The following is a 20,522-nucleotide window of genomic DNA, read 5'->3' on the forward strand; positions in this document are numbered from 1 at the left end:
GAAAAAGTGGATTGTATTTACAATGAGAAACAATATGGGCACATACAATATTTTACAAACCGCAAACCTATTGAGAGGGTCAACCCATGTTGACTCCAAAGCATGAAAACGGGTAATGAGAAATCTTTGTATAACATTTCCCCCTACAGGGTGTCAAACATGAGGGAAAAGCAATTCTGAAATTACAAATGCTCAGATATTCACCTGCATTATCCTTGCCTTTCTACATGAATCCCAAAGCCATGCTTTCATTGATTAAGCAGTATGTAACTCTCACTAAATAAATACAGCACCAGAATTCTTATCAAACACAGATTTAAAATCTGAACCAGAGAAAACTTCCAAAGTTTTCTTTCCCTACCCACCATCCACTACCCTTCCCCTTAAAGCTCTGTTTGGCTGAGCAGTGGCAGCACGTGATAGGCATTGTTTCAAAATAGATTAAGGGTGGGGGAAAGCCCCACTGAACACAGTGAGACTTACTTCTGAGCAAATATGTATATGATTGCTCTGCAGGTGAGAGGCATAATACAGTGGTACCTCAGGTTAAGTACTTAATTCGTTCCTAGAGGTCCGTACTCAATCTGAAACTGTTCTTAACCTGAAGCACCATTTTAGCTAATGGGGCCTCCAGCTGCTGATGCGCCGCCAGAGCACGATTTCTGTTCTCATCCTGAAGCAAAGTTATCACTCTTTTATTACTGTAAGCCACCAAGCCATAAACAACTCAGAAACTGACAAATGTCTCCTTAACGTCCAACACCCTTCTGAAAAAGGCATTTACTGTATATTTAGCATCCAGTAATATGCAGATTTATATAGATCTGTTGATTGCCTTGTAGCTGATTAATTGATCAACTAATTAAAACATTCTTTAATTGATTGACAGCTCTAGTAAATAGTCTTCTTGTGACAGACACCTTAGAAATTGACTCTAAATTGGTAGAAGCCTATAAAAATGCAGCTCACGATAAATCTCTCTCAGGGATCCTGCGTTCTCTGAGCCTGTCGCCAGGCAAAGCAGTCTGTAGGGCATCATGAGGGAATCCTAGACATGTTTACTAAGCAGTAAGTTCCACTATAGTCAGTGGAGTTTACTCCCTACTAGGGCTGCGTGATATCTGGTTTTCATCATCACAATATATCACCAGCTAAATATCATGGTATCTCGTTATATCACAATATATATCTGCAGTGACGGAGGGCCTCTCTGGGCCTCTCTGTGGTGGTAGAGGGGCCTGCCATACCTTCCTGCAGGAGCGGAGATTGTGCCGCACTTCCCTGCAGCAGCAGAGGCTCCCTGTGGTGGCAGAGGGTGTAGTGTGCTTCTCTCATCATCTGAAAGCTTTACAAGGTGGGGTGGATCCTCAGGACTTTATCACTATTTGGTGAACTTCCACAACACATATGAACAAACGATCACTTTGTCTCAAGTATCCATGCAAGTATGACTTAACTTGTTGGAACTCGTTAAATCCTTTCTTTTGGTGCAGGCTGGTGAGCAATATCTTGCCTCTGTCTGCTCTGGCAGGATCTATACACAGGAAAAAAACCCACTATAAATAAGTCATAATTTAAATTGTTATAACAAAAGAGGGGGGAAACTATGTAAAATCGCATAGACAAAGTTTTGTACTCTACAGCACCATCTGGTGTCGCATGTTTATAACATAGTTATACCATTGTAACATGGCTAATGTAGCTGAGTCATCTGTCTTTGACAACACTCGTTTTACCTGGTTCTTAACCCTCACACTCTTGTCTTCTTCAATAGCACTATGGAGGAAGAACACAGGTTTCTTTCTTTATTTCTATGCTGTATCCTTACATTTTGTATACGTACAGTGTATTAATAGAAATAAAGAAACAACAGAAGCAAACAACTGAAGGCTGGAACTGGAATACTAATGAGGAAGGCACTACTACTCAAGAATCAATGTGGTGTGAGAGGTTAGAGTGCCAGACTAGGAACCCTTTGAGGCCAGGGTTCAAATTTTCAGCTTATTGGATGACTTTTGGCCCGCCACTGGCCTTCAGCCCAGCCTATCTTGCAGGATTATTGTGAAGATCAGATGGAGAGGGGAGAACCACATACACCACCTGAGCGACTTGAAGGAAACGTGGTGTGTAATAGTAATGGTAAAGTTAAAGGGACCCCTGACCATTAAGTCCAGTTGCGGACGACTCTGGGGTTGTGGCACTCATCTCGCTTTATTGGTTGAGGGAGCCGGCGTACAGCTTCCGGGTCATGTGGCCAGCATGACTAAGCTGCTTCTGGCAAACCAGAGCAACACATTGAAACGTCGTTTACCTTCCTGCCGGAGTGGTACCTATTTATCTACTTGCACGTTGACATGCCTTCGAACTGCTAGGTTGGCAGGAGCAGGGACCAAGCAATGGACCGATCGGCAAGGACCCTAGGCTCTGTGGTTTAGACCACAGCGCCACCTGCGTCCCCAAAATGTGATAATAAACTTAATGAAATAAAGACCTCAGTAGGGTTCTGGACAGCACCAAAGCAGCACCCTCTTTCTCTCAGAATTCCTGCAGGTTCTCTGAAGCACCTGATCCCACCCCGATAGCCGCTTCTTGCTGCTGGTTAGCTCAGGAGATATTCCATGGCCTGTGAGTTCACAGTCTGAATACAGGACAAGTCGTTAACCTGGCTCAGTGGCAGGATAACTCAGTCAAACTTACCCGAAACGCACTATTAGAATGAGAAGACAAGACTTGTATTATTATAGCCATTCTATAAATACAGACCAATCTGAATCGCAGAGAAGCCAGATGACAGGATGATAGAATCATTTTGCAGTCATCCTAAATAGAACAGATTTGCATGTGAGGAATGAATCATGATGGGAGAAGAATCCTTAGATGCTAATAGCAAGTGTCTTCACCTCTTTGGAATTAGCCCTGACACCTTTTCAGGAGATACAGAGCTTCTCCTCCTCTTAAAACCTAGGTGCTCATAACACTGTCAACAGAAGGTATGCAACTGAAGTGTCTTGCCATCTGTGTGATGCTAATACACTGGTAGCACAAATATCGCTATTATGGAGTGGTTAAAGTAGTGATTTTTTTTTGCTAAAATTAGGTCGTTGCCATTGGCTTTCACTTACCCTAATCTGATCTGCCTAAAGATCAGTGGTTTTATCCTTTCCCATTGGTTTTTGCTTGCCACTAAATAACTGGTTAGATTTCACCGGGTGCAGAGATGATGTGCCAACAAGCCAGAGAGACCCAACTCTGGAATGATATAAAGTACCTCTCATGTTTGATAAGCATTGTGTATGTGGGCAGGAGAAAGGATCTCACCCACCTACTGTGCTCTCAACAACTTCCCAACTATTTTTATTCAAGAAAGCAGAATATGGTGAACAGGGGGCAGGGGAGGCAGCAAAGTCCTCATATATTTTGTGCTATATCTTGAATAATAGTCTGAAGACAGGCAACAACTTATTTATTAAAGTATCTAATGCAAATGGTGTGGTATTAAACAAATCAACCTATAAAGGTAAAGGGACCCCTGACCATTAGGTCCAGTCGTGACCGAGTCTGGGGTTGCGGCACTCATCTCGCTTTATTGGCCGAGGGAGCTGGCGTACAGCTTCCAGGTCATGTGGCCAGCATGACTAAGCCACTTCTGGCGAACCAGAGCAGCGCACGGAAACACCGTTTACCTTCCCACCAAAGTGCTACCTATTTATCTACTTTTTTACTGTATTTTTACAGTATTACCTATTTATCTACTTTTTTACTGTATTTTTACTGTAACAACTTCATGGTGAATACCGGCACCATTTCTCATTTTAAAAAACAACAACAACAGAAGAAGCACTGGCCAATACCCAGGAGCCACAGGTAAACCAGTAGTCAGGGACAAAGAGCAAGTGAAAACTAAAGAGCCGAGCAGAAAGCGGGCACAAGGAGCAATCAAATAACAATTGAAGGATACAAGGGACACAGGTGGTGCTGTGGTCTAAACCAATGAGCCTCTTGGGCTTGTCGATCAGAAGGTCGGCTGTTCAAATCCCCACGATGGGGTGAGCTCCTGTTGCTCTGTCCCAGCTCCTGCCAACCTAGCAGCTCAAAAGCACACCAGTGCAAGTAGATAAATAGGTACCACTGTGCGGGAAGGTAAACGGCGTTTCCATGTGCTCTGGTTTCCGTCACAGTGTCCCAATGCACCTAAGACCAGTGGGTGAGGCATTCCAGGAAGCAGAGCCTAGTTCACTAGCTGGCCAGGTGGGGAAGGATGCATGTGATTCCTCAGCTGGGGCACCTGCCTCATCAAGTGCAGAAGCTGCAATCAACAGACACAGTAGAAGAATGCAGCAGAGCTGAGGCATTGTGTCTATTCAACTGCCCATGTTGAGGGACCTCACCTGGGATTCTCCTCAGACCTTCATGGGTTTCTACTTCGAGATTGACTCTGGTCTGTATCCTGACTGCTGAACTCCCATATTGGCATACTTGGACTGCGTTTCCTGATCTTTGAACTTGGCTTGTATGGATTGGCTTTTGGACTTGGAACTTTGCCTTGGCACGCTGTCTGCCAGGTAGGCCAGGGGTTCAGGACACTTGAAAAGATAAAATACAACAAATAAAGCCTATTTACAAACGGGTGTGTGTGTAAAACTATGAACAATACAATTACATAAAAAGCATGTTCAGTAAAATATGAATAAGGAGAAGTCCTATCCACCCTGCTAAAAGATGAGCACAGCCATAGGAGGCAGTAGTAATAACTTTCTTTATATGGTGCCCATCTGACTGGGTTGTCCCAGCCACTCTTGGCTGCCTTCAGATGTCTTTATTGCCAAAGGTCTTGGTAAACAAAGAAGCTTCTCCTGGTGCCTAAAGACGGACAAGAATGGCACCAGGCATGTCTCCCACCACATCATAAAGGTGTGTTCTCATGTGGCCACCCTCTGCACCTGTCTTGGGTGGGACTCCTGGAGAAGGGCCTCTGATGAAGACCACAAGGTCTGGGAGAAATAATTTCCATGTTCAATTGTGTGGTCATTTCAGTGCTAAGCCTGAACCCCTGCCAACGTGCCAACTACCCAAAGCTTCTCCACATGTCTCCATGCGGAGTGTGAGGCTCAAAACTAAGCTATGTCCCTTAGGGACACTTATGTGGAAGGAAATCCAGCTGAACAGAGTACAAGATGCTCTCCATGTCACACATGAGGGGCAGGACTTGGGAAGTCAACACACCTCCTCTGGCTCTTAGAACAATTTCCCTGCCCCTTAGCAGGTCCTGATAAGATGCTTCTCTCTGTTACTTGTCTCCTTCTACTTCCACAGCGTTCCCGTTTCATCAATTTGGGCTTCACTTAGCCCCTCCAAAGGCCTCAGCTAGCAGGAGAGAGACACATCTTTATATGTGGTTCATTTGGAACAGGCCACTAAACATTTGTCACTGCCTATCATCCTGACATATTGAATCTAAGGCACCAGGAACTATATACATATACATAAACACACACACATCTTCCTCAGAGCAGCTCCTTGTGAAAGTCAAACTCATGCCAGATAGTGACAGGATAGCTGCCTTATTTTAATTTATTTGCTGTTGCTTAATTTACTTGGCTTGCATGCACAGCCAGGAAAACGCCATTTGTTTCGTTGAGGTGAGGAAAAGTTCCGTGCGACCCAAATGAGCTGCTGAAAACGGAACACAATCTTTCTTGCGCAGACAGTATCATCATAATACATTATTAGCCATTGTGATCTTCTATCATTCCACTCTGGGAGAATTATGGCTGTGGCACTGAGGATGTAAGGCTACAGGCTGAGCACTGCTTGCTACAAATCTCTCGCAAAGCTCTTGCAATAAATCTCCAAGAGAAAAGTCATTTAAAGAAAGGAGCGGGGGGGGGGGGGAGGATGACACTAAGGGGAGCTGTCATTTGTTTTCTTAGGGAAGAGGGGACAAGCAGCTGTGAAGGGACACGGCGTACTCTTAACGTCGCAGAAGGTGGCAGCATTCATCACAGCAAAAGCAACGTTCTCGGTGGAGGGCAAGCATGGAGGGGAAGCAATATCCAGCCCCCTTGCCCACAGACCTGTGAAATAAATGGCTCTTCTTGATGAAATCATTTCTCTTCCTTTTATTAGCTACACAGGAGACCACGAGTGATTTGGCCATTTCTGACAGTGAGAACCTGTGTGCGCACACCTTGATGGAATTCACCCCGCAAAGAATCATCCGCCGTTCCCTCGTTGGCATGCCTGCTCACCAAAAATGATAGCAGTGGCTTTTGTGGGGTTAAAACAGAATTACGTCGGAAGAAGAAGAGGAGGAGGAGGAGGAAGAGTTTGGATTTGATATCCCGCTTTATCACTACCCTAAGGAGTCTAAAAGGGGCTAACAATCTCCTTCTCCTTCCTCCCCCACAACAAACACTCACCTCACAGAGAGTGGGGCTGAGAGACTTCAGAGAAGTGTGACTGGCCCAAGGTCACCCAGCAGCTGGATGTGGAGGAGCAGGGAAGCAAATCTGGTTCACCAGATTACGAGTCTACCACTCTTAACCACTACACCACACTGTCTCTCATAGGTTTGGAAGCCTATAAGAGATTCCTCAACAAAAAGGTAAGTAATTATACTCGAGCCACATCCTACACAAAGCTGTCAGATCAGTATTATTTACCTGAACTTAAGAAGAGCTCTGCTGGATCAGCCCAAAGGCCTGCATTCCGTTGTCACTGTGAGCAAGCAGATACCTATGGGAAGTCCACCGGTACCATAACCTGCTCCCAGTTCTGCCAGCTGGAATTGAGGCAGACTGCCTCGGATGCTGAAGGTCAGAGAGAGCCTTCTGAAGTCCGACCCTCCCATTTTATTTATTTTCATTTATTTATTAAATTTGTAGACCACCCTTCATCCTAAGATCTCAGGGTGGTTCACAGCATAAAAATGCAAGATAAAAACACAAAATGCATAATAGAAACAGAAACAGTAACACCCACCACCACAAACACATTTAAAATGACATAGGATGTTAACCAGCCCAAGGTCTGGTTGAAGAGGAATGTTTTTGCCTGGTACCTAAAGGTGTATAACAAAGGCGCCAGGTGAGCCTCCCTGGGGAGCTTATTCATCATCAACAATTTTTTTATTTATATGCCTGGAAATGTAGGGGACAGAACATGAGACTGAAAAACAATTAGGAACTGGGAGAAACTGAAATTCTCATATTCTCTCATCCCTGTCGACATATGATTCTAGGTCTTCATTATCACCCATTGGCTAGGCTCCTGTTACTCTCAGGTGCTAGGACAAAGTGGATAAAAAGTGCTACCTATGAAGTAGACATGAATGCCCTTCAACAGGCTGAAGCCCACATAACTGATAAGCTGCTCAGCAGGAACACCTAATCCTAAAGCCAGTAATTCCTAAACAGTGTGTTGGGATGTACCAGTACTGTTAGAGTGTCTCAGGAATTAAAGGCCACAGGTGAAAGGTGCAACTTTCTCACTGCATGTCAGCATGGTTCATTACCCTGGAAGGAGAAGCCCCATCAGGAAGAAAACATCTGGAGAGAGAGAGAGAGAGTTTTGGGGAGGCTGCATGGGTGAAGTTCGGCACCCTCTTGATCCAGCCCGTATTGTGCTGGTGCCATTTAGCCTCTTTATCCCCTGCCCTATCGAAATGTGCAGTGAGATGATTCTGACACACAGGTCTATCACCTGTCACATCTGCTTTGCCCCTTACAAGCACAAGATAAATTGTTCCTGAAAGCCCAGAGCTTTCCTGTATCCCTTCCCCCCTCCACCTCAAGGAGCGTAAGTCCTGATCGTTTTGTGAACATCCCCTCCCTGCTGCTCTGCTCTATCAATTCTTGCTTATCCGGAGACTGCATTAGATATCAGTTCAATGGATGTGAGTAAACACAGCAGCCTGCTTGATGCTTGCATGGTCCACTCAGCCTCGGTTGGTGCTGTGGTCTAAACCACTAAGCCTCTTGGGCTTGCTGATTGGAAGGTCAGCGGTTTGAATCTGCACGACGGGGTGAGCTCCAGTTGCTCTCTCCCAGCTCTTGCCAACCTAGCAGTTTGAAAGCACACCAGTGCAAGTAGATAAATAGGTACCGCTCTGTCGGGAAGCTAAACGGCGTTTCCGTGCGCTGCTCTGGTTACCAGAAGTGGCTTAGTCATGCTGGCCACATGACCCAAAAGCTGTACGCTGGCTCCCTCAGCCAATGAAGTGAGATGAGCACCGCAACCCCAGAGTCGGTTACAACTGGACCTAATGGTCAGGGGTCCCTTTACCTTTACCCTTACCTCACCCAGATATCTTCTCCAGTCCTGTCTGTAGCATTCAACGAAATGTCCAACAAAGTACAGGCATAACATATTTGAGATAAATCACTTTATAACAGTCAAGCTGTCGGGAAGTCCATGAGGATAATGCTTTGTCTTAGGACTTTTGCCCGTATTCCTGGTATACTTATATCGGGCACTGTGTCAGCTGAACAAGGGGGAGAAACAGTTCATCTGCATTTCCGGTGTTGGGAATCAAAGATCAATGACTCCTTCCAAAAAAAGTACCTTAGAAAGAGGCGTCATGCCAGCTTCTAATGCCACATGTGGTATTATTGGACTCCACCTTTAAATTTGCAGATGACACCAAACTAGGGCTTGTGGAGGGAATACCCTCTTCCTGTTCAGTTACGGAGAGAAAGAATATTATGTTCAGAAGTGGCTGGTTGTTCCTAGTTCATAGGAATATTTTTTGGAAGAGGTTCAGCCTCCAACAGATGGGGAAAGTAGATGGGGAAAGTAGACCACGCACACATTCAGCAAAAATAGGCCACGAGAGTGTTTGGGGCATAGCCTCCAGGATTTGTTTATTATGTCCATGATGGAGTGAACAACTTGTGAAGCTGTTGTTGAGTTACTCTTCAGCCCTAGGGTGATTTCTCAGACTAGCATCTGCCTCTTGACAACACATTGCTAGGACACATAAAGGCAACATGGAGGCCACCCCTGCAAGTCATCAGGCTTCTTAGACTGCAAGCCACAGGCTTCTTAGACTGTGGACATGTTGCCATTTTCTTGGGCTCTGCGGGTGGCGCTGTGGGTTAAACCACAGAGCCTAGGGCTTGCCGATCAGAAGGTCAGCGGTTCAAATCCCCGCAACGGGGTGAGCTCCCCTTGCTCGGTCCCTGTTCCTGCCAACGTAGCAGTTCAAAAGCACGTCAAAGTGAAGTAGATAAATAGGTACTGCTCTGGCGGGAAGGTAAACGGCGTTTCCGTGCGCTGCTCTGGTTCACCAGAAGTGGCTTAGTCATGCTGGCCACATGACCCGGAAGCTGTACGTCGGCTCCCTCGGCCAGTAAAGTGAGATGAGTCCCGCAACCCCAGAGTCAGCCACGACTGGACCTAATGGTCAGGGGTCCCTTTACCTTTACACATGACTGTAGCCAGAATCCATCGCATCCTGTCACTTTTTGAGTAGTACTGCCGATAATTTCCCCCTCAAACCAGCTTCCATCCGATTTGAAAACGTCAGCTGCAGTTAAGCCAGTGTTTCCCAAACTCGAGTCCCCCGCTGTTGTTAGACTACAACTCCCATCATCCCTAGCTAGCAGGTCCAGTGGTCAGGGATGATGGGAGTTGTAGTCCAACAGCAGCTGGGAATCATCTAGTCCAGTGTTGGCCAAACTTGGGTCTCCAACTGTTTTGGGACTACAGTTCCCATCAACCCCGACCACTGGTCCTGTTAGCTAGGGATGATGGGAGTTGTAGTCCAAAAACAGCTGGAGACCCAAGTTTGGCCAACAGTGATCTAGTCCAATGCAGGAATCTTTCACCCGATGTGGGGCTCAAACCCACGGCTCTGAGATTTAAGAGTCTCATGCTCTACTGAGTGCCCAGATGAGAAGTAGAGCTGAAGTCTTGCGGGTGGGGTGGGGACAACAAATCAAGTTATTCATACTGGGTGACGACATCCTTGCTCTCTCTCTGCTGTGTACAGCAAAGTAATAATGTGAGTTGAAATGTAGCAGGTGGGTGGGTGGGGGGAGAGAATGACCTCAGTGTGTTTCAAGTCACTAATGTGTACATAGCCTCCACCCCCAAATAGTAGAGAGAGAGAGAAATATATGTGTGTAGAAAACAAGAGGTTATGTGCCTGTCACTTCCAGTTGAAAAGGGGGCACTTAAGAACCATTGCCCAAGCAGGAGGCTCTGATTCCTGGAAGATTATCTCACTTGCTCCCTAGCCCCCTGGTCTTGACAATTTATTAAAGTGCCAGTGAAGTCATCCTAGCTGAGCACTAGATGAAAAGGACATCATCTGCAGCCAATGGCAATTTATGCCTGCCTCTCTTTTGGCTCCCACACCGGTGCTGCGAACTTATTTAGTATTGTCTTGGGCGCATTTCGAAGACTCCCATGGGGGGAACGAGCGCTAAGGTGGAGAGGCCACAGCTGTGCCTGCCGTTATAGGGAGACGGAGACTATTGTGCCACTTGGAGATCTTTCTCGAAACCAAAAATGCTGAGGTTAAAATGATTTGTTTCTGCAATCATGCCTTTGGCAGAATTCCAAGCTGAGAGTGGCTGGGAGCGTGAAGCCGTTCCTTTCATTCGGCTAAGAGCTTCTGTGGATTGATGGTCTGCGGAGCAGCGTTGACGTAGGAGACCATTTAAACATAAATAAGGAGTTTTTGGGGGGCTTATTGTGTGTGCAGTGATATCTAGTGCACCAATATCAAATGGGCCGGTGGCTTAAAAAGATTATAAAAGGGCACAGCCCAGACGTCGTGGAGAGATGCAGAAAAGGTGTGCGAGAAAGAGAGTTGTAGAAACCGTTAAGAAGAGTTTGGATTTGATATCCCACTTTATCACTACCCGAAGGAGTCTCAAAGCTGCTAGCATTCTCCTTTCCCTTCCTCCCCCACAACAAACTGTGAGGTGAGTGAGGCTGAGAGACTTCAAAGAAGTGTGACTGGCCCAAGGTCACCCAGCAGCTGCATGTGGAGGAGCGAAGACGCGAACCCGGTTCACCAGATTACGAGCCTGCCACTCTTAACCACTAGACCACACTGGCTCCTTAAGTTTTGTTGGGTTGGAATGTACTTTAATATATAAGCAGGGGAGCCAACCCGCTAGATTGGGGTTTCCCAAACTTGGGTCTCCAGTGGTTTTTGGACTACAACTCCCATCATCCTTGGCTAGCAGGACCAGTGGTAAGGAATGATAGGAATTGTAGTCCAAAAACAGCTGGAGACCCAAGTTTGGGAAACCCTGATCTAGATGTTGTTGGACTCCAAGTATTTACGGGACCGTCTCTCCTGGTATGCCCCACAGAGGACCTTTAGGTTCATGAATAACCATAGTTTAGAGGTCCCGGGCCCTAAGGAAGTCAGACTATCCTCCACCAGGGCCAGGGCCTTTTCAGTCTGACCTGGTGGAATGCTCTGTCCCAGGAGACTAGGGTCTTTCAGGATTTAACCTCCTTCTGTTGGACCTGTAAGAGAGAGCTATTCCGCCTGGCCTTTAATTTGAATTCAGTCTGATCTTTTATTTCCCTTCTCTTCCCCCCCTCCCCCTTTATGAAGATTACCCACTCTGGGACCCCACAGCTAAGTCTCCCCTGGTCTCCTCGCTGGCCCAAGTAGGCCTAATTCAGCCAGCTAGCCCTGGTGACTATCTAATGATTATTAGATGGATTTTCCCCAAATTGATTTCCGAACTTTTATTGTGAATGTTTTTATACTGTATTTTATGCTGCTTCTACAATTAAGTATTTTAAATTTGTTGTTAGCCGTCCTGAGCCTGGTTTTCTGAACCGGCAAGGGCGGTGTATAAATAAATTATTATTATTAATCTCTTTACCATTGGTCATTCTAGCTGGTGCTGATGGAGTCCAGGAGACTCCACCCTAGGAGACTAGGGTTCAAATCATCCACACAGCCATGAAGCTCTGGGACCAGTCACTACCTGTTGTCAGGATAACCTGAAGCAGAGGATAAAATGGGGAGAAGGAGAATTATGCATACCATCTTCAGCTCCTTGGGGGAAAGGTGGGGTATAAATGTGAGAAATAAATTAAATTAATCAATAAATCTGAGAACAGTCATCTACCTGGCTCACTACTGTCTACACTGACTTCAAGCAGGTCTCCAATATTCTGGACAGGATCCTCTCACCCCATCATGAGATACAGTGGTACCCCAGGTTACATACGCTTCAGGTTACATACGCTTCAGGTTACAGACTCCGCTAACCCAGAAATAGTGCTTCAGGTTAAGAACTTTGCTTCAGGATGAGGACAGAAATCGTGCTCCGGCGGCGCGGCAGCAGCAGCAGCAGCAGGAGGCCCCATTAGCTAAAGTGGTGCTTCAGGTTAAGAACAGTTTCAGGTTAAGTACGGACCTCCGGAATGAATTAAGTACTTAACCTGAGGTATCACTGTACTAGGAACTTTTTGCTTGTGAAACATCCACTTTACCACTGATGTATTGCCCTTCCCCACAGATCATACCCACACCATGCATTCAAAACACACGGCCTCCCTCAAAGAATCCTAGACACTGTAGTTTGCTATGGCTGCTGAAAACTGAAGCTCCATTAGGGGTGAGCTAAGGTTCCCAGGATTCTTTGGGGGACAAACCATGTCCTTTAAATGTACCGTATTTTCCCATGTATAAGACGAGGTTTGTTTATTATTAAAAAATGCTAAAAATTGTGGGTCATCTTATACACGGATAGTGCAGAAGTCGGATGGGCAATTGGTGGCTGCCATGGGCAGGAGATTGTCATAGGTGTTTGGGTGGGTGATTGGCTGTTGCGGCAACCCCCCAAAAAAGCTCAACAAGTCTGAGCATTCCCCCCAAAAAGCTTATTTATCTGGGCAATCTCCCTCCATTTCCTCCCAAAAAAAAAAGATGTCGTCTTATACACGGGGGAGTGTTATCCATGGAAAAATACGGTATGCTGTGGCTGTGATCCTGAGAGTACCTATATAGTATATGGTATTTTAAAGAACACAGGCTATATAATAAGCACATCCTGAGTGCACAACTGGGGGTGGGGTGGAACAGTGTGCCACAGGCCTTTGAAACTTGTTTTCTGTGGTTTGTAAGAAGAAAGAATAATTTTGCTTTCGGGGAACTCTCTCACTACTTAGTATTACTCCTCCCCCTTCATCGACAGTGTGTATATTAAAAAGTGTGCCAACTTTTGGCTCCAGGCAATTTTGTCTCTTATAAAAAAAAAAGGAAAAGGGGGGGAAGTAGCCATATACATACACAACATAGCAGCTGTTCTCCCAAAAAGAAAGGATAATTAGACACAGCTCAGATCAAAACTCAGCCAATAATGCCGTCAGCTATAACTCTTCTGCTGCTCTAGATTGCGGCTTTGATAACTCTATCCACATCCAGGTATTTCCCCTCTAGGTGCTGTGGGTAGCTGTGGAGGAAACCAAAGAGGAGATAGCAAAGCAAGAGTGGAAGGTTTGCTAGGAGTCAATAAACTCAGAACTACACCTTTCTGGAATGCCTCTCTCTACATGAACCTACCTGAGCCCTTAGATGTTCATGTGAGGCTCTTCTCCAGCACATAACTGTCAATTTACAGATTTGAAAAAATTTGACCAGCAGCCTTGAAAATAAGGGACTAGCAGCCAAAATAAGGGATTTTAGTCAACCAGCTGAAATACGAAGTTAAAAGGGACCAGATAATTTTGGAGAGCAGCGCTGGTTTTTAGCCCTTTGTTTCCAGAGGTTGCTGCTCAAGACACCAGCCGATGAAACACTGCAATTAAATAACTACAAGCAGCAACCACTTTTCATGCAAAACAAAGTCCAAGCTACAAAGATGCTGCTGCAGTTCTGTATCTTTTCTCTCGTGCTCCATCTGCAGCTCTCAGTTCCATCAGGTGGGGCGGGAGGAAGGGGAGGGAATAGCGCCCGAAGTAAACCCGCAGATCAGACCATCTACGTTAGTCTACCACTACAAATCTATGGGAGAAGCACTTGCGGTCCTTCCCTTGTAGCCCTTGGAACACCTGCACGTGCCTCCGCCTCTGTCGCCTCCTCTTCCTCCTCTCTGAACTGCTTTCTCTATGGTTGCCCTCGCTCTCCTCTCAAGGCTCCTCAGCAATTCATAGCCCATGCCAGGCTGCCCATCTCATCCGGGTCCTTCGGCGGCACAGCCGCAGTATGGCCTAGCGGGAGCGGCGGCGACGGGTAGAGGGAAGGCCCCAGGCAGAGATGCTCAGTTCAGCGGCCACGAGGAGGATGGCGGCGGAAGGGCCCGAGGCTCCTGCCAGTCCTGGCGGGGAGGGGCTCCCGGGGGCTGAGGCTGGTGAGAGGAGGCTGGAGGGCAGCGGGCTGGGCAGCCAAGCAACCCAGTTGGAGCCTCCCTCCTCCCTGGCCTGCAGGGAGGGAGGGAGAGGAGCTGCTTCCTTTGAAACCTGGGAAATTTAAGGGACATCCATCAATAAGGGACAGCAGCGGGACATGGCGCTGGGATAAGGGACTGTCCCTCCAAATAAGGGATGCTTGACAGCTATGCTCCAGCATCCCCATCTGAGAAAGGCTTGGAAGGTAGGGAGAGGGCTTTTTCAAGTGTGGCTCCCCATCTGTGGAATATTCTCCTTTGCAACGTCCACTTGGTACCTTTGCTAACATATTTCAGGAGCCTTTCTCCATACTGGAAATGTAAGGTAGATTCTTCCATATGTGATGGACAGGGTGGATAAAAATCAATGATTTTTTTTTATTTAAAAAATGGGATTTTAAAGAATTTAAATTGGATTTTTAAAATAAAATGCTTTTGGAGGAAAAATCTTTCTAAATATATTTTTCTATTTAAGTTACATTATAGTCCAAAGGCTACTCATCAGGAAATAAGGATTTAGTTTAAGTTTTTCATGTATGCTAAAACTCAGTCCAATGTTTTTGTTTTTTAAATTGTTTAACCACATCAGTTAACAAACATGGATACATATGCTATAATGTTATTGTTTTAGTTAAATAAATTGTTTAAATTGTTATTAAGGAAATGATTGTTTTTCTCCTTCCAATAAAGGACAGCAGAAAAGTTGCCCTAATATAAACAGTTAACTTATCAAACCTCACAATAATTTCATAATTATCTGTCTATGTATTTCTAATGGTATAACCAAATCAGTAATTTTTGATATAACTGTAAATACTACTCTGAAAATTTATTTTTCAAAAAATGAAACCTTCATCTGATTGTAAATATTAAGATTATACCAGCAAGAACGAGTCTTTCTGTAAAAAAAAAGATTTAAATCAAGTCTTACTGAGTAGTGATTTAAATCATGATTTAAATCGATTTGATTTAAATCAAATCCACTCTGGTGGTGGACATGCAAAAAAGCTAAAGGCTTTGGGGAAATGATATATAATGAAACGAAGAATGGCCCGCTTTTCCTTAGGATGTCCCTATTTTCACTGGAGAAATGTTGGAGGGTATGGAGTTATGTGACGCACCGAGCCAAAGAGATAAGTAACTATAGAACCTTTAGAAGACATCTGAAGGCAGCCCTGTATAGAAAGGTTTTGTTTAATGTTTAATGTTTTATTATGTTGTTATATATGTTGGAAGCCACCCAGAGCGGCTGGGGCAACCCAGTCAGATGGGCTGGGTCTAAACAGTAAAGTTATTATTTTATTAATTATTATTGAATAGAGCATCCCTGTTTTCATCAGAGAAATGTTGGCGGGTATGGCTTGGAGAGGGCCGTGCGCAGCAAAAGCCCTGGCAACCAGCAGCTGAGGGAGCTGGAGGAAACATCTTGCTAAATCCAGTTCCACATCACTGCCCTACATTTTGTAGTTCAGCAGAGTTTAGGCCTTTTATGAATATGCGGGAAATTGTTAAGCGTAGAGATGGGGAAACCTACGCCTGGGTTGATGCAGCACCAGCCAGCTGTATATCCCAATATCCATCAAGGTGATCAGATACTTCTGTTTCAAGTAGAAATGTCAATCAACATTTAATGATCTCCTTCTACTGGTCCACAATAGAAAGTGTCCTTTAATACTGCATCACGGTGTGGTACGCTGGTTTGACATCAACTGATAGGAAGTGCCTACAGAGGGTGGTGAATACAGCACAAGATATTATGGGCTGTCCTGTGAATCCGCTGGACAAAACAGTGGAAGAACGTTGCCTCAGGAGAGTGAGGAAAATTATCAGGGATGATTCACACCCTGGCCGGCACTTTCTTGATCTCGTGCCCTCAGGCAGAAGATATAGAAGCATGATTAGTTGCACCAACAGGGTAAAGAACAGCTTCTATCTGTGGGCTGTTAGGCTGCTGAATGAAAAGATAACAACAGGGCAACTGACTTTCGGGTTTGGTAGGTGTGTGTCAGTAAACGAGAGGAATTAAGACTTAAGAGAGCTGAGTGGGGTGTTGCTCGTGTAATCTCACTGCATACAAGTTGTACAAGCGACAACAAAATATTCCAAAATATCAATAGAATGGCAGATAGGGAGGGGGGCATTGATTTAGGTTTTTGGGGAGGCAATGCATGCTAATTTTAAAGCCGGCACCGCTGCCTTTCGCATGCCTGAGGCCACTCTGTTCTTCAGGCAGTGGTCTGGGAGCCAGCCTGTTTGAAAAAAGCGCTTGAAGTTCATTATCGTTCTAGTGCTTTCCCAAGACTTAACACAGAGTAAAGGATGACCAAGGATAATTTGGCAGAGTATCGTACCTATTAAAAAGCACAGGAGCCTCAAGAAGGGGGAGGAGTTGGCCACAGCTGCAAGGGGAATCCTAGTCAAAAACTAAACCAACTACAGTGATGGAATTTCTCGATCTCTTTCATTAAAAGTTATTCTGCTCTTTTTTTTAAAGTGCCTGGACTCAATTAACTCAAGAGCAATGACTACTAGAAAGGGATGAGGGTGGCGTTGTGGGTTAAACCACAGAGCCTAGGACTTGCCGATCAGAAGGTCGGCGGTTCGAATCCCCACAACGGGGTGAGCTCCCGTTGCTCGGTCCCTGCTCCTGCCAACCTAGCAGTTCGAAAGCATGTCAAAGTGCAAGTAGATAAATAGGTACCGCTCCAGCGGGAAGGTAAAAGGCATTTCCGTGAGCTGCTCTGGTTCGCCAGAAGCGGCTGTCATGCTGGCCACAGGACCCAGCATGCTCCTTTGGCATGCTCCTTCAGCCAATAAAGCGAGATGAGCGCCGCAACCCCAGAGTCGTCCACGACTGGACCTAATGGTCAGGGGTACCTTTACCTTTAATGACTACTAGGGCTGCCAGCTGACCAGAAATAATGACCTAGTCTGCTCCTACGCCTTTGAAAGCAGCCTGGTGTTCAAAAACCAGAAGCTGAAACTCATCACAGCATGGGTGCAGACATTATAATTTGCCAATACTTGTTAAAGGCACAACAATATGGACCTTTTGGAACAGTTGGCAACATTTATTATGATGTCAGAAGTTCTGAGTAAGGAAAGGGGCTGACCCATTTTGAAAGTCCGTTTTCCAGAGATGAATCTTTACTGACAAAAAATATGAAGCCTCATCCTCTGAAGACATAATCAATGTTTTTTTCCTCCCTTGTATCCACCAAAACATGGACTGATAAGCCTTGCATGCATCAGAGCTGATGTTTCTGCGGCCTTCACAGTGCAAGCCATTGTTCTTTCTGGTATGAAAGTTAGAAGATTTCAAAGGGCATCAAAGCCGCAAGGAGATCCGCTGCCAAGTATCACAATATTTATTTTCTCCGACTTGAATGGATCCGCGAGTCCAGAGGCGAGCAAAAATGCGAGGCACGTCCATCGCCCTGCTTAAGATTCATGAGTCAGAGTTCTCTAGGAGGATTCAAAAGAGGAAAAATGGAGCAAATATCTAAATGTGACAACATCACAGCCCACGTTTGACTTTATTGTCGCTTTGGGTGCCTCTGCATATTCCACCCCCCTCCAGCCCCCTCCAGTCCCACAGGCAACTGAGACAGTCAACATTTGCTTTGCTGGAGTAGAAAACATTCCCCCCTGATTGCAGAGCAGCAAAGCCCAATGAGATGAGGGTGTGCTGTGGTTTTAAAAGAGAGATCTAATATTTAGCAGCAAAGAGCCTGCATAATAGATGGAGAAAGGAGGAGGGTCAGTAAACATAGAGCTTTAAACCTTGTAAGGGAGAGGAGAGGTTCAAGGTAACCTTTTAGTGACCAATTTGTAGAGTAGCCCAGACCCTACAAGTGTCCCTATTTTCCAGGGGCCGTCCCGGATTTACAGAAGCCATCCCGGTTTCTGATTTGATCCCAGAATGTCCCGCTTTTCTTTAGGACGTCCCTGTTTCCATTGGAGAAATGTTGGAGGGTGTGGAGTTATCTGATTCCTCCCCCCCCCCCATGAGCCAAGGAGATAGTAACTATACAACTTTTAGAAGATATCTGAAGGCAGCCTTGTACTGTATAGGGAAGGGTTTTTTATGTTTAGTGTTTTATTATGTTTTTATATACAGTGGTACAGTGGTACTTCAGGTTACAAACGCTTTGGGTTACAAAGGCTTCAGGTTACAGACTCCGCTAACCTGGAAGTAGCAGCTCGGGTTAAGAACTTTACTTCAGGATGAGAATAGAAATCGCGTGACGGCGGCGGCAGGAGGCCCCATTAGCTAAAGTGGTACCTCAAGTTAAGAACAGTTTCAGGTTAAGAACGGTTTCAGGTTAAAAACGGACCTCTGGATCGAATTAAGTTCTTAACCAGAGGTACCACTGTACCTCGGTTTTCGAACAGAATCCGTTCTGGAAGACTGTTTGACTTCTGAAACGTTCGAAAACTGAAGCATTTACTTCTGGAAGCATTTATTTACAGAAAACTCAATACGGAAGCCGCATGGCACGTTCGACTTCCGAAAAGCATTTGAAAACCGAAGCAGTTACTTCCGGGTTTTTGGCGTTCGAAAACCGAAACTTTTGACTTTCGAGATTTGAAAACTGAGGTGGTGCTGTATATTGGAAGCCACCCAGTGTGGCTAGGGTAACTGAGCCAGATGAGTGGGATATAAATAATAAAATTATGATGATGATGATGAAATAGAATGTCCCTATTTTAATCAGAGAAATGTTGGAGGGTATGGCAGCCATGTGTCCTGCCTTGCAGAGGGTATTCCTCTGCCTGATGTCATCAGTATTTGAAGCCATCCTTTATTTGAAGGGTTGGCTGATTCAAGTCCAGTTCCAGGATAAAGAATCCCAAGAAGGGACAGCAAGCAGCCCTAGAGATTGCTCCATTAATAGTGAGCACCTGAACAGCAGACAGAACAATAGCGTTTCTGTTTAGATCACAGCAATTATTTCTTACACCTGCTGCTCTAGACATAAATTAGAATATGCAAATCTTACTGAATTTTATATCCTGTTTTCTGCTGAAGTGGCTCCTGTCTTCTTCTTATTTTGGCACTCTGTTAAGTCATCACCCTATTGATCTTGGGTATGGCTTTTGGATCAGCAACTCAGGAACCAAACTCATGCTTATAATTAGGGAGGGGGACCTTAATAGCATTCACAAGCGCTGTTCCCCCAATTACTCCCTGTCTTGGGCAAATCACGCCCCCCAAAACTTTAAAAACAGAGTCGGCAAGGGGGCCCATCACAAAACCAGCCCCCTTCTTACCTCTCCTGTAATTTAAGAACTTATGAGTTTAGAGAAAAGGCAAATAAGGGGATAGACTCAAGGTTTGCAAATTTATGCATGGCATGGAGAAAGGAGATAATAAAAAATGATAATAAATAATAAATTTTATTTATACCCCGCTATCCCCAGCCAAGACCAGGCTCAGGGCGGTATAAAACAATGGATTAAAATACAACTTAAAAACAAGATTAAAATACAGCATTAAAATGCAGCCTCATTTCAGTAGAAACTCAAGATAGAGAGCAGTTTTCCTTCACCTCTCACAACACTAAAATGGGTGAAGTATCCAATGGAGCTTAATGTTGGAAGATTCAGGACAAAAAGAAAAGAATGCACTTCTTTACACAATGCGTAGTTAAATATGAACAATGCTCCCACAAGAGGCAGCGATGGCCAACAACTTTGATGGCTTAAAAGAGCATTAGACCAATTCATGAAGGAGAAGGCTGCCAATGACTACTAGTGACAATGGCTACACGCTGTCCCTAGTTGGAGACAGTATACTTCTGAATCCCAGTTGCAGGGGAAAGCAGGAGGGGAGAGGGTTGTTGCACTCAGGTGCTGCTTGAGCATCTGGTTGGCCACTGTGAGAGCAGGATTCTGGCTTAGACTGGTCACCATCCTGATTCGGCAGAGCCATAGACAAACCAGCTAAATTGTTTTCCAGTCTCTGATGAAATTGTATCATGGGTTCCGATTTAATATTGGCCACCGAAGATAAATCACGCTGCACAAAAATATCCTTCAACCTGCTTTTTTTTTAAAATAAAAAAAAATCCAGTTTAGCATCTGACATTTTAGACTGTCGAAAACAAATCTGTGGGAAAGCCATATAATTGGATTGGCTGAGCTATTTCCCGG

General features: G+C 45.2%; 1 long non-coding RNA gene across 7 annotated transcripts; it reads right to left on the reverse strand.

The window, feature by feature from the left end:
* Window positions 1–722: 722 nt before the first annotated feature.
* On the reverse strand, window positions 723–12,766 carry LOC309360376. Of its 7 annotated transcripts, XR_014164068.1 has the most exons (7): window positions 12,652–12,766; window positions 11,856–11,976; window positions 4,389–4,583; window positions 3,123–3,249; window positions 2,492–2,820; window positions 1,681–1,776; window positions 723–1,534 (listed from the first exon to the last, which is right to left on the reverse strand). It is a non-coding gene; the product is annotated as an uncharacterized lncRNA (long non-coding RNA). The 7 variants fall into 7 exon arrangements; XR_014164070.1 differs by lacking the exon at window positions 723–1,534 and having other exon boundaries at window positions 1,587–1,776; window positions 2,492–2,707; XR_014164071.1 differs by lacking the exon at window positions 723–1,534 and having other exon boundaries at window positions 1,587–1,776.
* Window positions 12,767–20,522: the final 7,756 nt, after the last annotated feature.

Source organism: Podarcis melisellensis (genome assembly GCF_964234715.1).
Source record: "Podarcis melisellensis genome assembly, chromosome: 17".
Taxonomy (NCBI): Eukaryota; Metazoa; Chordata; class Lepidosauria; order Squamata; family Lacertidae; genus Podarcis; species Podarcis melisellensis.